Raw genomic sequence first — 18,257 nt, 5'->3', positions numbered from 1 at the left:
GCTTTCCCGGCGAAAACACCAGGCTCTCGTTAGTAGCGCCACGTACCAGCAGGCATTGATCCTGGAGCGGCAGGCATCGGACCCTGAGCGTCGCCGTCGTTAGACATGTCAGCAGGTAAAGATGGAAGCCCGGCAAGGCGATAACTCTGGCGAAGAAAAAATGTTGAGGGTCTTTTGTTACTTCAATGACCACGAACGTTACTTCAGTGGCCATGAAAGACATAGTTTACGTAAAACGATTCAAGGCGAGCCTCAGACGGGGCAAGGCGTCTTTGTTCTTTCTCAAATCTTCCGCTCACCCTTTTTCCACTCATGAGGCAACATTTACCTTAATAATATTATAACGATATGATCGGTAAATACCCGAGAGACGAGCCGCCGTGAGAACGAGGACGAAGTGGGTCGGTGCCCTTGGCGCGAGTGAATGTCGGCCTGGCGCTCTTGCTCCATTCTAGTGTAAATGTCTGTGTCTGTGTCTTTCTACACGTAACAATATCTTCGCGGGAGGCCAGCTGCCGTACTTGCCTGATCCAGTATTTCTACAGTTCAAATATCTCTTAAGTTACTAGAGGGCCAATTTGCGCCATGTTTTTGCATCGACAGTGGTTAATGGCTCCGAATATAAATAATGTGGCCTTGAGGCACCTTTCACATGTACTGTAGTTTCGACGCCATTTCAGAGAAGATGGCAACTTGAACGGCGGGCATATTTTCCATTAATGTTTCGTTGGTGTTTATAGCTTCTGGCTGTGCGATGGCCATACATCTCACTCACATTTCCAGTCTGTTCGATTCCACCATATCGCTTAGACAGTAGCTGCTCTACTGAAATTCCACAGATTAATAGGCCTGTGGGGCTCGTCGGTACGTGACGCTAACTCCGCAGGGAACTTTTGAATTTTTCCCTGATATCTTTCACTTAGTTTGACGGAATGTTTTTCCACTTCACTGCGTTTTCTTTTATACATGACAGCATGATTGTGGAATTCGACCATATTGTGCAGTGGCTTTCGAAGAGAATGAGAACAGCTGGGACGTAATTCTGCAGAATTGCTCCATTAAGACTCCTAGAAGATGCAGTAGTGGCTGCGTTGTTGTCTTGGTAGGTTTCGCACCTGCTTTTGAGATCAACTCAGGCTTCGCTGAGCAACTCGGTACACCATATAGGGTTCCACCACACGTCGAAGGAGTTGCGTCACAAAATACGCGCACCTCTAGCACTCTGGGCAATTCGGTTCCTCTTCCAAGATAACTTGATATGGAAAGATACTACAAGGCTTGTGGATGCCGCACTTATTCATGTCATGTTTAAGAATGTCTTGAGGCAGTTGCTGGTTGGAGCCTAATACACGTGTTGATAAACTTCTTTTAGGTGCTGATGGCAAGTGAATGGCGCAACAAACACTTTTGAGTCGAATTTCTTTGGAGCACCCTGCGTGCCGCTTGGTGTCAGATTTTTCTATCATAAATTTCGGAAGGTTCATCGAAGAAACACAGAAAGCATCATAATGCGAATTTCCTATGATTACACGTATTTTCACGATTTTCTCGTGGGCCACAGCAAGTTGCACTTCTTTAACTTCAACTTCTTTATACCACACTTGTTTTTCTTACAAAGAAAGTAGGAAAATGTTTGGACTGGAACAGAAAGCTGCAGCAAAGTAGCTTGACGAGGTTGCAATAGCTTGAATAGGAAGCTGGCAAGTTCTTTGCCTGCTGCCTTTTTCTCATGCTTTATTGTATAATACAGGTCATATGAGTTGGCCGTATATTTGCGTAGCGCCATTCCTGCTTCTTCCAGAATCTCGTTCGCTTCTCAGCCTATTTGAAGTGCTTCTTTGTCTGAGTTTGTTTCATCTACTACATAATCCACGTTTAATGGCTCTCGCAGAAGATTGAGTGCACTTGCTTTGATGGCAGGTATGGTATTTCGAAGGTAGAGTTTACAGTTGCCATCAGGAGGAAGGGGCTTCCTGCTGCTCTGACTTGCACTCATGCCATTCGCCATTCCTGAACCTGTTTCGAGCAATATGCAGTATTTTTGTAGAAAGCACAGTAATCGAAAGGCGTTTCTCTCTAGATATGCAATTGAGATTCGAATGAAGGCGTATTCTCGATGTCAGCTAGCAGAGCTATGCGGCGCGTTCTGAAGCATCATCACCAGCCTGGTTACGCCCACTGCAGGGAAAAGGCCTCTCCCATACTTCTCCAACTACCCCGGTCATATACTAATTCTGGCCATGTTGTCCCTGCAAACTTCTTAATCTCATCCGCCCACCTAACTTTCTGCCCCCCCCCCCCCCCTGCTACGCTTCCCTTCCCTTGGAATTCAGCTTGTAACCCTTAATGACCATCGGTTATCTTCCCCCTTATTACATGTCCTGCCCATGCCCATTTCTTTTTCTTGATTTCAACTAAGATGTAATTAACTCGCATTTGTTCCCTCACCAAATCTGCTCTTTTCTTATCCCTTAACGTTACACCCATCATTCTTCTTTCCATAGCTCGTTGCGTCGTCCTCAATTTAAGTAGAATCCTTTTCGTAAGCCTCCAGGTTTCTGCCCCGTACGCGAGTACTGGTAAGACACAGCTGTTATACACTTTTCTCTTGAGGGATAATGGCAACCTGCTGTTCATGATCTGAGAATGCCTGCCAAACATACCCCAGCCCATTGTTATTCTTCTGATTATTTCAGTCTCATGATCCGGATCCGCAGTCACTACCTGTCCTAAGTAGATGTATTCCCTTACCACTTCCAGTGCCTCACTACTTATTGTAAATTGCTGTTCTCTTCCGAGACTGTTAAACATTACTTTAGTTTTCTGCAGATTAATTTTTAGACCCACCCTGCTGCTTTGCCTCTCCAGGTCAGTGAGCATGCATTGCAGTTGGTCCCCTGAGTTACTAAGCAAGGCAATATCAGTGAATCGCAAATTACTAAGGTATTCTCCATTAACTCTTATCCCCAATTCTTCCCAATCCACGTCTCTGAATACTTGAGGCGGAAAACACGAAGAGAAAGATCGGCTCGACCAGACTGACGGACTGGGACGCCTTCAGAAGACACTGCAGAGAACTGGGCGGCGACATCACTTCCCCGGAAGAATGGAGCCAACAGTTGAAGCAAATCCAGGAGCTCTACACCCGCGAGGTGGACAGAACAGAACAGGCACCGGAGGTGGACAAGCGGCTGCTGGGGCTATGGGAAGCACGCCGCGGCCTCACCAAGCGCTGGAAGAAGCAGAGAATGAACAAGGAGCTAAAGAAGAAGATTGCGGAGATAACCAAGAAGGCCGAGGAGTACGCGACGCAACTGGCCAGACAGGGGTGGCAGCAATTCACCGACTCGCTAAACGGCGCCCTCAGCACGGCCAGGACGTGGCAGATACTCCGAGGCCTACTGGACCCCAGCAAGAGCAAGCGAGAGAGCAGCAACTCGATCCAGAGGCTGATCCACCTATTCCAAGGCACCGACGAGCAGCTGCTCGAGGAGGTCCGCAAGAAATGCTACGGAACGGGAGAGCCGGAGGGATACCGCGGTGAGTACCGAGGCGAAGACAACCCGGACATAGACCGACCCATCTCGAGGGAGGAGGTCGTTGAGGTCATCAGATCGGCCACCAAGAACACGGCGGCGGGAGCGGACAGAGTCCGGAACTCCCTCATACGCAACCTGAGCGACGGAGCGATAGACCAGCTCGTCAAGTACCTAAACACGCTGTGGCAAGAAGGGAAAGTTCCGGCGGAGTGGAAGCACGCCATCGTCGTAATGATCCCCAAGCCCGGAAAGAAAATCCAGATTGAGAACCTGAGGCCCATCTCGCTGACGTCGTGCCTAGGAAAACTCTACGAGAAAATCGTCACCAAGCGCATCCAGCGGCACCTAGAAAACGGAAGATACTATCCAAACTCGATGTTTGGGTTCAGGGCCAACCTGTCGACGCAAGACGTTCTGCTGCAGCTCGAGAAGGAAGTCCTGACTACAATGCCGAGAAAGGGCGAAAACGTCGTCATGGCCCTCGACGTCAAAGGGGCCTTTGACAACGTCAGCCACGAGGCCATCATGGAGGGCCTCAACAATACAAACTGCGGCAGGAAGACCCACGACTACGTCAGGGACTTCCTCTCGGGCAGAACGGCGACGGTCGGCCTGGGCGAGCTGAGGAGCGGTATCTTTGCAACGCCTAGCAGAGGTACGCCCCAAGGCTCGGTAATCTCGCCCGTACTGTTTAACGTGGCGATGCTGGGCCTAGCGCAGAGACTCGAAAAGATCCAGGGAATCCGGCACGCGATGTATGCGGACGACATTACGGTCTGGACCACCTGCGGAACCTTGGAAGAAAAGCAAGCGGCGCTGCAAGATGCGGCCAAGTGCGTCGAAGACTACGTGAAGGAGAGGGGCCTCAGGTGCTCCACCGAAAAGTCCGAACTGCTAAGAGTCGGCAGACATCCCACCAAGGCGAAACTGGAGGTCAGCCTCGAAGGACAACTCATCCCCGAACGCAACATGATACGCGTCCTCGGCATGTGGCTGCAAGGCAGCAGAAAGTGCAACCACACCATCGGCCTCCTCAAGAAGTCGACCGAGAACGTGAGCAGAATGATAAGCAGGGTCTCCCAGAAGAGGCACGGCATGAGAGAAGAAGACACTCTCAAGCTCGTCAACAGCCTGATCGTCAGCAGAGTCATGTACTCGCTACCCTACCAAGTGAGGACTAAAACGACCAACGAAGAGATTGAAGTCGTCCTGAGGAAAGCCTACAAGACGGCGCTGCACCTGCCGAGAAACACCTCCAACGAAAAGCTGATGCAACTAGGGGTGAGCAACACCTTCGTCGAAATGGCGGAAGCACAGCGGAAAGCGCAAATGAAAAGACTAACGGGGACCTACACGGGGCGAAACCTGATCGGTAGGCTGGGCTTCGAAATAGGAGACGTCGACCGGTACGAGGACGTACCGGCGGGAATTAGGAAAACCTTTAATGTAAAGCCTATACCGAAGAACATGGATCCCAGGCTCCACGAAGGCAGAAGGAAAGCTAGGGCCGAATACATAGAAAAGACAGTGGCTAGAGAAGAGAACACTCTCTTCACGGACGCGAGCATAAGTTTAATAGGAAGCGAGGCAAAGGCCATCGCGGTAGTAATGAACAAGGAGGAAAAGCTTGTCTCGTGCGTCTCGGCCGAGATACGGAGCGTAGCTGAAGCCGAGGAAATCGCCGTGGCGCTGGCGGCGATGCAAGGATATAGGGAGAATAAATCGCTAAATATTCTCACAGACTCGAAAGAGACTTGTCGCAACTACATGAGGGGCAGAATATGCAAAACTGCCCTTAGGATCCTCAGAGGGGGTAACCCCTCGGAGGAGGCGAAAATCAAACACAATCTGATCTGGATACCTGGACACGAGGGCATAAGGGGTAACGAGGCGGCGGACGGTCTAGCTCGAGCTAATAGATTCCGGGATGGGCAGCAGCAGGAGTACCGCGCTAGTTACGCCGGGATCCTCAGTGACAGTTATTCGGAATTACTGCAACACTACATGGGGACTAGATTCAAGTACCCCCCGCCCCATAAAGCGCTGACGAAGGAGGAAGCAACGGGCTGGCGTAGGCTCCAGACAAACACCTTCCCCAACCTTTTCATATTCAACAAGATGTTCCCAACGCAGTACAGGGACACCTGCCCCTGGTGCGGGGCTACACCCACACTCTATCACATAACTTGGGAGTGCGAACGAAACGACGCATTCCGCGATCATAAACCCCCGAGTGCGGAGCATTGGGAGAGCCGGCTCGTCAGCTGCGAACTCGCCGCCCAAAGAAGGATGGTGGAGCACGCTAGGGACGCGGCCAAACTCAGTGGAGCCCTGGACTGAGGGACCACCCGTGCTGAAGAGGCTTCCCTTCGACGAGAAGACAGCGTGAAGAAGAGAAGACCTCGATCCGCGAGAATTCCATTTTATAATTCAATAGATGTTTTTCTCTCTCTCTCTCTCTCCTGTAAAGACGCTGTGAATAGCATTGGGGAGATCGTATCTCCCTGCCTGACGCCTTTCTTTGTTGGGATTTTGTAGCTTTTTTTATAAAGGACTACGGTAACTGTGGAGCCAGTATAGATTATAGATATCTTTCAGTATTCGTACATACGGCTCGTCTACACCCTGATTCCGTAATGCCTCCATGACTCCTGAGGTTTCGACTGAATCAAACGCTTTCTGGTAATCAATGACAGCTATATATAAGGGTTGGTTATATTCCGCACATTCCTATCACCTTACTGATATTGTGAATATGGTCTATTGTTGAGTAGCCTATACGGAATCCTCCCTGGTCCTTTGGTTGACAGAAGTCTAAGGTGTTCCTGCTTCTATTTGCGATTGCCTTAGTGAATACTTTGTAGGCAACGGACAGTAAGCTGATCGGTCTATAATTTTTCAAGTCTTTGGCGTCCCCTTTCTTATGGATTAGGATTATGTTAGCGTTCTTCGAAGATTCCGGTAGGCTCGAAGTCATGAGGCATTGTGTATACAGGGTGATCAGTTTCTCTAGAACAATCTGCCCACCATTCTTCAACAAATCTGCTGTTACCTGATCCTCCCCAGCTTTTTTCCCCCTTTGCATAGCCGCCAAGGCTTTCTTTACTTCTTCCGGCGTTACTTGAGTGATTTAAAATTCCTCTTGACTATTCTCTCTTGCATTATCGTCGTGGGTGCCACTGGTACTGTTTAAATCTCTATAGAACTCCTCAGCCACTAGAACTATCTCATTCATATTGGTAATGATATTGCCGGCTTTGTCTCTTAACGCATGCATACATCTTATTCTTGCCTATTCCTAGTTTCTTCTTCACTGCTTTTAGGCTTCCTTCGTTCCTAAAAGCAGTGAAGAAGAAACTAGGAAGAAACTGAAGCATAGAGTATCTTTACCCGGTCCTGGTTGAGGCTTTCGCCATTTGCGAGGCAATAATATAATCAGTTTTACTATAATGAATTGCAGGAACGCAATGAACCGTCGAATGCAATCCCGCATAACTTTTGTTGTTAGTGCATGTTCTAGTATTACTTCCTAATGAGGCATATAATTAAACGTTTGTCAGGTCTATTGGTGGCCCTCCAGCAATCTCGACAGGTGCAACTCTTTTGCATTTCATTCTGGTGGTACTGTCAAAATGTAAAATCTCTTGCACGCTCGAAAGGCGGGAGAGAAGTTTCCAAAGCGTTGTCATGGCACCTTACGGGTTGTCCGAGAGCCGCACACCTTCCTTTCAAGGCAACTTCATTTGATGTTATCCGTCTCTAAAGACTCACGGTTTCTTCGAGCTGCTTTACTAATGAAGTGCGATTGCTGTCCGTGTCAATGGCGTCCAATACCCACACGCTCTCCGGGTACTAAAATGAGCGGGTGAATTGTCGCTCACTTGCAGATCTTCAGTATGCAAACCGTGATCCGTGAAGTTGTTATAGGCGATGTCATCCGGCTGATACTGGCTTGAAACATCCCGCCTAACATTGAAGTTACGGCAAAAAGCTTGTTGTTTCTGTCGCACTTTTTTCTGCCGTCGGCACAGTCCACATTCGGTCGGAGTCGATGAGCACGTTTATGCCTGCTTCCACACCAACACGGTCGTTTGTTTAGCGGTTCCAGACTTCTCAATTTCCACGACGAACTCTTGTCTCGCTGCACTTGCTTCTATATCCTTGCAAATACGTGGAATTTCAGTCGCTCGCAGGGTAAATAACATGCCCCAAAACTAGCTCCACACATAGCTGCACAAGAGACCAGTATCGCGCTGTGGGAATGCAGCGTACGTGCGAGTGTCGTGCTGCTGAGAATGTGCGGTTCCGTGAATTTTATTTCCTTTCTTTGCTTTAATGCACCCACACAGAAGATGGCACGCGCCACTTGTATAAACTGTTAGCGTGCCACCGACGCCATAGGTTGGCCACGAGTCGGCTAAGTAAGAGAAGCTCAGTCAAGCTCACCGGCAAAATGTGTTTTTTGCTTAAGGTTCACTTGAACTCAGCTTCATGAATTCCACTGAGCTTGGCGCACTCGGATTGAAACTTACGAAAATTCTACTTAGCCGGACTGACTCGTACTCAGGCTCACCGAGTGACTCTGAGTCTGAGTCAGTCTGAGTGAATGTGACCGATTCTGCTCATGGCTGAGTTCGTCAACCTATGGATAGAATTGACACTAGTGAAACCTTTTATATAAATAACAAAGGTGATTCTTGCGTTCAACGCAGTGCGTTAGCATTGCTTCCATCTCTCTTCCCAATGGCGAACTGAATTTTTTTCATTTATTTTAATTCCACCATATTGTTTTTCCGCCAATACTGTAATATGAATATGAGGCACACCGCATTGAAGGGTTCCGGATTTATTTCGACAACATGTGGTAAACCGCACCTAATGCATAACACACGGGCGTTTTTGCACTGAACCTCGTAATTTCAGTTTTTACACACTGCCCCGTGACAGCTTGTCTTCCTGTACCGCGCTTCGCTTTGAGCATACATTTGTTGCCTCCTGAAATACATTCAGATGCAAGTTGGCGCTTGATTGCGTCCCCTTCTTTTTGTCCTGTTTTTTCACTTTGCACTGACTTACTTGTGTAATAGCTATAAATACGAGACGGGGCCAGTGCATGTACCGACATCATCATCATCATTAACAGCCTCTTTTATGTCCGCTGCAGGACGAAGGCCTCTCCCTGCGATCTTCAATTGTCTCAGTCCTGCGCCAATCGATTCCAAATAGTGCCCGCGAAGTTCCGAATTTCATCGTTCCACCTAACCTTCTGCCGTCCTCGCCTGCGTTTCCCTTCTCTTGGTGCCCATTCTGTAACACTCATTGTCTAACGGTTATCTAACCGGCGCATTACATGACCTGCCCAGCTCCATTTTTTTCTCTTGATGTCAATTAGAATATCGTCTATACCCGTTTGCTCTGATCCAAAGCGCTCTATTTCTGTTTGTTCTTTAACGTTATGCCTAGCAATCTTCCTTCCATCGCTCTTTGCGCTGTCCTTAACTTGTTCTCAAGCTTCTTTGTCAGCCTCCAAGTCTCTGCCCCATATGTCAGCACTGGTAAAATGCACTGATTGTACACCGTCAGTTTCATTGACAATGGTAAGCTTCCAGTCAGCAGCCGACAACGTCTGATACAACCCATTTTTATTCTGCTATGTATTACCTTCTCGTGATCAGGGTTCCCTGTGATTATTTGACCTAGGTAACCGTACATGATTATATTGCGCTTAGTGTTACACAGACGAACGATAGGGACAGCGCGCGGACGTACGCAGCGCAAACTAGCAACTGTTTAATACTGTTAAGGAACACGCTTATGTAGAACTGTGTGGCGCTAGGGGGAAGATATAGAAGGATATGACAAGGTGACAATATTTGATGATACTTTAGGCCGGAAATACATCGTTCACTTGACCTGTTCGCACTGGCAATATCGACCTCAGCTTCGATAAGCGCGATGGGCGGAGTGCTTACGGACATAATCATACGCAATATAATCATGAACGTCCACCAACTAGCCCCGTTGATTCCTTTACTAAAAGGTAAACGTACTCCTTCACAGACTCTAGAGGCTGACTGGCGATCCTGAACTCTTGTTCCTTTGTCCAGCTATTCATCATTATATTTGTCTTCTGCATACTAATCTTCAATTCCAGTCTTACATTCTCTCTGTTAAGGTCCTCAATCATTTGCTGTAACTCGTCCTGTAACTCGCACCGACCTAAAGAACTTCAATGTGGTTTTACCTTTTCGGTTCTTGTGAAGCTGGCGGAAAGTTAAAAACTATTTTACACTGTGTTCTGTCCGTGTGCTGGCCCATTTTCGTTATTATTGTGCGTCATCCCGTTCAGGCAGGCATCCGTCACACACCCGACTTCTCAAATATGTATGCACCAACTTGCCCAACATATCACTCTACTAAGCCAATAGTGAAGCACCGCAATGGCATGGAGATAATTTTCGCTCCCGTAGGCAGACAATTCTATGTGCCTAAGAATTTTTTTTTTGTTAGCACAATACTGGGTCCTATTACTTGGGCGTTTAGAAAACAAGCTGAAATATGTAAGCGCAGTGTTTCAGTAAACAAAAGTTGCAGCCTCTATGCGTGTGACCTTCTTCTGTAGAGTGGTTCTCCGACTCACTTTCTATGGCTGGAATGCATTGTTTCGGCGAAGGCCATCTCCATGTTTAGGCATGCGCAGTGTTTTTGAGTCAGTGTGCTGGCGAGCATCGCGTACATCCTAAGGTCTTTGGGTGCACTGCAAAACCGCACATTAATCGCGTTTCCGCTTCCAAACCCCTTTTTCAGAGGTTGGTGCCGCATTTATGCAATAACGCTACTCGAGTTTAGACCAGTTATTTTTGTGTTATGCGGAGTCCTGGAGCCAACGCAGGTTCCGCGAATAAGACGCTAATTTCTGCGTGATTTTTCATTTACACTGACATCGGCATTCCTATCATTGGCATACCTAGTGAAAGATAACACGATAATTAGAGCGACTGCTTCGATAACCAATAATATCGTCTCGTATTTTTCATGCATATCGTCAGTTTGGCATATGGCATGTGGGGACATGGTCAGTTTTAAAATTTCAACGGCATCTCTTGCTATTCACACGCGAATAGATTTGAAGTCCTCACTGTGATAAGTCATAGTGCCCTTACACTTGCAATATCCACTTCAACGTCGTAATGTGTACTGAAAAAGAAGCACTGACCTTCGTTCATCGCTATATAGAGCTCCCTGGCCACAGTGGCTACCTTATCTTCTTCAAGGTGCGTGTACTCCTTGAGTATGTCAGAAAAATAAGTGGCGCCGTACTCAGGATCCTCGTAAGGGTTCCATTCCAACAAGTACACAGTGGTCTTTTTATCAAGTGCTATCTGAAAGGGATGAATCATTTACGTGGTGGCCCTATGCGTCTACAGTTTTACTAAGTAGCGATAACACAACCACATGTTCTTTAAATGACATACCAGATTGTCCATATATGCGCAATAGGAACCAATGCTGGTTCTATGTCAGAAAGATTACCTCTTAATGAGCAATCAAAATTTGCGTGTTCTCAGTGCAACTTAAAAGAATATAAAACAGAAATATGGATGCGGCCTGAGGGTTCAGTTAAATGACTATTTTAGGTTGTTTATGGGCAGAAAAAAAAAACTGCGCGTTAAAAGAGGACGTGCTCAAAGCAGCCGTCTGGGCATTCTGAAGTAGAACTTATGAGCCTGAACGAAACTATTCTTACTCCCATAGTTTATGAAACGATGCGAGACATTGTAAAAGCTTCCATAACAATACGCCCTTCAATTCTTTTCCTCATTCCGCTCAAGTTTTGTATAGTTGTGATGTGTGTTTTAGCAAAAATAAGTTAGGCTGCGATTTTGTTCGCCATGTGAAACACATCGTTTTTCGCTTGTTAAGCCTATGCTATTGAGAAAGATTTTCTTCCCCACGTATGTGACTTTCATAACAAATATCATACAGGACGTCGTTATTGTAAAAAACTGTTAGGATGGGGCTACTCTCGGGGCATCCAAAGAAAGCTGAAGCTCGCACAAACACCATTAGTGATTAGGAATTCTGGCCGAATAGATGAGAAGGTACCGCACCTATATTCTTAGTGTGCCGGAACCGGAACAAAACTTGAACTGAAGAAATGATAGTTATCGGTTCGGAATTCAGCGCCACGACATTACAGCGTCCCTAGTCGCCTGGAACGTTTCCAGATCTAGAGTGCTTTCTACTCAGCACAGAAAAATTTAAACATGAGGTGATATTTGTAGGGAACGAAACCGTTTGGATATTTCTCAATATGCTTCACAATTTAGCCATGGTGTTTAATCAATAATGGAACAGAAAATCGCATTCTTTTTTAGTATTTGTGACATAAGCGCTTCTTTAGAGTCATACGCACTCTTATAGTATATAATTTACACGCCAACAGTGATGTGCGTGCTTGGATATCGAGCTGCATTTGGGGCGAAAATAACACACTTTACACAAGCCTTCCGCCGGATGCGCGATCAACTAGGCAAATCTTGCGACTGTTAAAGTAAGGGACAGTTTCGCCCGGAGGGTGAAGCACGTTATTGCGATAGTAAAATTTTGTTTCTTCGCTGAAACTCGGGCGGTGTTTTAACAAAACGGGCGAACAGGGAATGCAAGGCCACTCTCAATGTTCATTTTGGCCAATTTTGTGTAGCCTATATGAGGCGTCTCGTAGCGCTGCGTTCATCACGAGTGCCACTAGTGTCTGCGCAGGCGTCGCACCTCTGTGACCAATGAGATGAGAGCGAAGGAAAAGCATCGAAGTTTCTTGAAGTTTACCGACTGTTTCCCTCGGGCAACTGTGCACCCAACTGTACAACCACAAACGGGACGCCGCCGAAGCTCCGCTGCAAAGTCGAGTGAGCAGATAACGACAGTGTGTGCGCTTGAACACTTTCTTTCTGCAGCCAAATGAGACCTTCTATGGAGGCCTTCTAGTCCTCACGAGGGAGCCGCGCATTGGTACTGTATGCCATGACAGCAAAGCGGAAACAGCGACCGCAAGCATGGCTCCTCCAGCGCCCACATAATTGCTTTTGTGATAAAAATAATTATTTTGAACGGCACGTACGTCACCGTGCTGGCGAAGAGCCCCATTTGGCAAACGGAGCTGGGCGTTTAGAGCAATACTGACATTACAACGCGACGTAAGTGACAGGCGCTGCCGCGCTGCCTCTGGCTCCATGGAAGGCCAAATGAATTGTGTCACTCTTTGCGAATAGATACTTGCTCTATTCCTTCGCGGATAAGTTATCTTGGTTTTACTGGAAACAGTGCGAATCACTGGTTTAAGTCGCATCCCTAGGAACGCTCGCTACCTGGATCTCCTCGTGGACGTCATTATTAAGCGTACGCTAAAGTGAAAAATATTCCACCAGCGGTTTGAATACGTTTTCATTCTATCACAAGTGGTGTTCCAAGCGGACGCCTATGGCGTTTTACCTGCTGCCGCAACCGCTTCGCCCACATGCACATTTTAACAACAGAGGGCTCCCCTGCTGGCACATGAACTGCAGCAGAAGGTGCCCGGACTGGCGTATGCGGACAACATGGTGCTGCTAGCGGACAATCCATGAGATTTACAGACACTTGCGAATATGTATGCCAATGCAGCGACAAATCTGGGCTTTAAGCTTAGCAGGGAAAAATCTGGAATTATGATCTTTACTGCAGAGACGAGTAATTACTTGGTGCCAGTTGAGTAGCAAGCCATATATAGCGAAGCAACGTAAATACCTCGGCGTATACTTAAATGAAGGGAAGACTTACTCAAGCACCCAACAAGATAATCTAAAAATAAAGGGAAGCGGAATGGAGCAATAGTTGAACAGCGCACTTTGGGGCGACAATAGAATTGACGTGGTGCGTGGAATCTGGAAAGAAGTAATGGTGCCAGCGCTAGCGTTCGCGAATGCCATTCTGTTCTGAAAAGCGAATAACTTGTCAGTGTTGACAGTTAAACGAAGACCGGTAGACCCGTTGGCTTTGGGTGCCAAAGGTAAAACCACAACAAAAGCACTGCAGGCGTCTGAATAGCGCAGAGTTGTGTTAGTTTTGAGGAAAGACTCGGGAACATGGAACCAAATAAATGGGCACCTAAAGAGCACAAGCAAGTGTACCTGAAAGGCCTGGACAAAGAGTGCAGGAAAAAAAGTCAAGAAAATTGGCAATCATGTACAGGCTACTTGAAAGTGTAGACAACCAGGGGTCATCAGAAAGAAAGAGAGAGAAAAAGAGACAGCGAATGGGATGCATGGAATGGAAACAAAACGAGCATGGAGACTTGCAAGAATGGGAAAAAGAATTTAGAAGGAAAAATCTGCACGATGACACGAAGGGAAGCCTTTTGCTGTTTGAGGCTGGAGTTGGTTACCTAAGGACAAAACATGCCGGAGCAAATACTCGCAACTAGATGAGGCATGTGTATGCTGGAGCAAAATTCCAGACGCAACTCAGCACATCCTGATGTAATGCAAAGAAATTCACCAAGTGAAAAGCGCAGGTAACGTTCACATTCCAGAAGTGCTTGGATTTAAAGCGGATGGAAGCATCAACCGGTCAACAACCGAGATAAGTAAGAGACGTTTAGAGTATTGGAGGGAAAAAAGCAGGACGATGATTCATAGGACCAGATCCGTTACAGGCATAGCTAGCGGTACAAGGATAAAGAGAAGTTTTGTGGAAGAGAAGGAAATATTAAAGATACATAGAGAAGAATGCTACAATAAAAATCATGCATAGAATACCTGATAAATAAAGCAAGCTAGTTGACTCTTTGTCACTGCCCTGTTTCAAAGGGGATGCCAATAAATCAGTACAAATTTCGAAACCAGATACATCCAAAAGATACTGTTAACGTGACACCTGGCTTAATAATAAAAGAATTAAAAAGGAAATACGGGTAACGAAACCCCCTTGAAGGTCCCCAAGTAACCTAAGGCCCTTCACGAATTTCGATGGCGCCAGCTCGGGAGCATACAGTTCGGTTTTACCAAATAAAGATGTACTGGTTGCATTTTAACACCCTGCGACACTTTTAAAGTATCAGTGTTCTTCTAAAGTGGCATTTCTCACTTTTATGTGTTTCTGCAACCCCACACACTCCTCTGCCCATCGCAGAACGAATCATGCCTGTACCTTGTGGCACTGAAAAGTTACAGGCTCTCTTGTAGCGTGCGCCCTACTTCACGAAACCGAAACTGACCAATTTCGTTTCCACTTTTTTCTCTTGAAAGTAATGTTACGTAAGTTAACCATACTTGCTTCTCAAATGATTTATATGTTCTACAAACGGAACATATTTAGAATATTTTGCGAGTATTTTGGTTAACGTTCCCATAACGGGGCGCTACGTATCTGGGGGAGGAACCCAGAGCCAGTTTCAAAGGGGACGCTCGTCGCATCCAATCCAACCATCCATTCATTGCAAGACCGGCAGAAAGCAACCGTGTTTCGGAAGCGCTGGAACTCAAAGCGGACGGGAACCTTTATTGGTCAGCAGTGGAGATAAGCAAGAGAGACTTAGGGTATTGGTAAAAAAAAAAAAGCCCGCCTCCATTCCACCCTGTGAAAGTGGATGTACAGCGAAGCTGGTGTGGACGTTAGACGGCTAACACCGCCGCAAATGACGTGAAACGAAGTCTCACAAGCACCACCACCACAAGCGACTTGCGTCACTCGCGCATGCACGTGCTGCGAAAGTGCAGCATACGTGCATCCTCACTTTTCTGGGCGGTCCACAAAGCGAAAGGGCCTCGTTGAACTAACATGATGCTTAAAAGCAGAATGTGACATAGAATTCGTAAAGTACGACTTACTCACCACCTACAGAGATGACAGCATCGGATTCTGATTCTAATATACGAAGAAACGCAATCCTATTACACGGAAACTTAAACACACACCCGCTTTTCCAGCCACCGGTTTTCGGGTGAGCACGCCACGAAAAAATCCAGACAAATTAGAGAATAGCAGCTTCGCTGCAAAGAAGATCCGTAGAACCAGGAGTCCTTACATGTACAGGTAACTATGTAATTACATAGCCAAAATGTATGAGGTAGAACCTGATCAGAACAGGCAGGCTAGGTGAGCACTTGTCGCCGCCCATTTTACAGAGAATGCAAATAAAAGATACATCATCATCATCATTGGCAAAAGCTCCAAAAACATGTACGAGAGCCTGCCAATCCTCATGTTTGGCCTCTTTGACGTTGTCTGCCACTACAACAGCGGAAGCCATGCAACTTTCGATGTCCTAAGGCCAATCGAAATGAAGCCTGCTCTACTTAGTGTTCAAGCTTGACATGGTTAGGCCCATTCTCTCCGAATGAAGGCACCTTGCCATTTCTCTCATAGAGCAACGTAAGCCAGAAAAAAATGACAGCTGATAAGCGGGTAAAACACGACAAGGAGAATGGTCACGTAGAGCTTTGCTAGAAGACTGGAGCGCATTAGTCCGCTAACACTTTCTTTTCGCGACACTTATAATCATTTCTGTTGTTCTTTTCTGATTTGGTGCTACACTAACATGGATGAAATGTTATTCAGTGAATATCTTCCCTGAAATTTTGCAGACTGTTTTATTTACCTGTGTATGTGTGCAATGAACTAGGATTATTGAATTCCACTTGCTAAAAGATAGTTTCTCTATGTTTTTGGTTTATTTGAAAATTTTTCAAATACGTATCACATGTTTTTGTCAATTTTACTTCATTGCAGAGTTCACAGGTAGCCCTACATAACTTCCATAGCATTATGGAATACAGCAATTGCTTTCTGAGCTTCAAATTCGGGCGTGAGTGGAAAACTTGGCGCTCTATTAGGAGAGACATTGGACTATAAATTACATAATTATTTCTTTCCTATTTTTCTACGTATCGTTACCATTAAAACGGTTCTTCTAGCAAGGAAAACCAGTCCCCAAATTTTATAGCCGAAGCCAAAACCTTTGTCTGAACAGTGTCTTCATACCTTAAGAACGGGAAAAATTGAGCTGCAAGAGTTATGAGAACGTTTAGTGTGCGACAGCAAAGCAAGTTAAACAATATCCAGTCTTTAAAACAACGCTAGAGGCGAATACTCTCCAGTACATCCACAAAAAATCCTAAGCTACGTTTTTTTCTAATGCAATATAAAGGAAGATAGTTTTAAACGGACATATATGTGTATAAGTTAGAGTTTTTTTTTTTTTTTTTTTTTTAGTGCACGGGTAAGCAGCTCGCGGGGAAGCATTCTGTTTTGGCAATAAGTAGTCCGAAGTTGCTGCTTTTAGCAGAGCAACATTAGTTGGTTTACTTTCACGCTTCTGGATGCAAGTAATATACAGACTTCTTGCAGTTTACGGTAGGGCTTTACCTGCAACACTGATACGAACAAACTACTTTTTTGCAATATACTAGTAGTTATACAGGTCCATTACTATCTGCTCCAAACTGTACTTTGTGACATTAGATATAGGCTTTGAGGCTATAGTTTTTGACTTCCAATGCCCAGCTATAACAAACGCAGCTTTTTAGTTAACTATAGTGTTGAGTTTACATCCCGCCGTAATACCTTGTAGGATTCCTAGTACAGGTTCATACAAGGATTATTGAAAGAAAGAAGAAGAAATAACCTTGAGTGAAGTACCATGGGAGTGATGAGCATAGCATAAGGATATATGCAGTCCTCGTGCACGACGATTCAGATGTTCTGTTGGCGTTATTTATTGCGGTTTATTTCCGAATTTGTAAGCCGTCATATTTTTCGAAATGCATGCATGTACTCAGTTTCTGCGCACATGCCTGATAATTCCATAATCATTGCAATTTCTCGCAGTTTTGCCTAAATGATTTCGTGCAAACGATACATTTGCGTAGTCACGAAGCCGTTCGAAGCCAGCAGCACGAAGATAGTACAAGTTCAATTACTCGTCATCAATCCCACGTTATCTTAATCATTATGTAACTGCAGCTTCCATGGCAGTGGCAACAGAGTTCACCCCAGCAACCTGTGCGATGAACTCTGCACTGTTCCAGTCTTTCACGCAACTCGCAATTGGCCGACAACGGTGGCGATGTGGGCTGGTTGACAAAATTTTGTCAAACGTGGTTGAACATAGGGGAAACACGAGAACAAAGGAAAGTACATTGTACGCACAGGGGCTTGTGCGTCCAATGTGTCTTCCTTTGCTTGTTTCGAATCTGTCTTCCTTTGTCCTCGTGGCTCGCTGTGCTCAACCACGTTTAGTCGTGATTGGTATCTGCTCGTTCGCTGAGAAATTCATTCTTTACCTCCACCACAAAGTCACTAGGCTTGTCAGCAGGCACGTGGTACTGTCTACGCTTCTTGAGGGCGACGAAGGAGTGAATGTCGTATTGCGTGGAGAGGAAGAATATGAGATAGGGAAGGGAGTCGTAAATGTCCGCATAGCGCGCACTGAAATCGATGCCCAAGAAGCTAATGAAGTCCTTGACTGCAGCAGCGTCGTCGGGGTAGGCGCCATAATTGAATCGTATGCACATCTCTCTCACAAGGCCGGCTGCCTCAATCACTGACCCATGTGTCCGGTTCCGACGGCGGAATTTCATCTGAACTTCCAGTTCCAAGAGCATCGCGTTTGCCACCTGCGAATGGAGTTGTAAACAACGCTGATTCTGGCTTGTAATTACATTTCCGCCACGTAGAATG

This window comes from Dermacentor andersoni, chromosome 2, assembly GCF_023375885.2.
Source record: "Dermacentor andersoni chromosome 2, qqDerAnde1_hic_scaffold, whole genome shotgun sequence".
In the NCBI taxonomy this organism is placed as follows: domain Eukaryota; kingdom Metazoa; phylum Arthropoda; class Arachnida; order Ixodida; family Ixodidae; genus Dermacentor; species Dermacentor andersoni.
The sequence above is the reverse complement of the archived record's forward strand: the minus strand, read 5'-3'. Positions refer to the sequence as shown.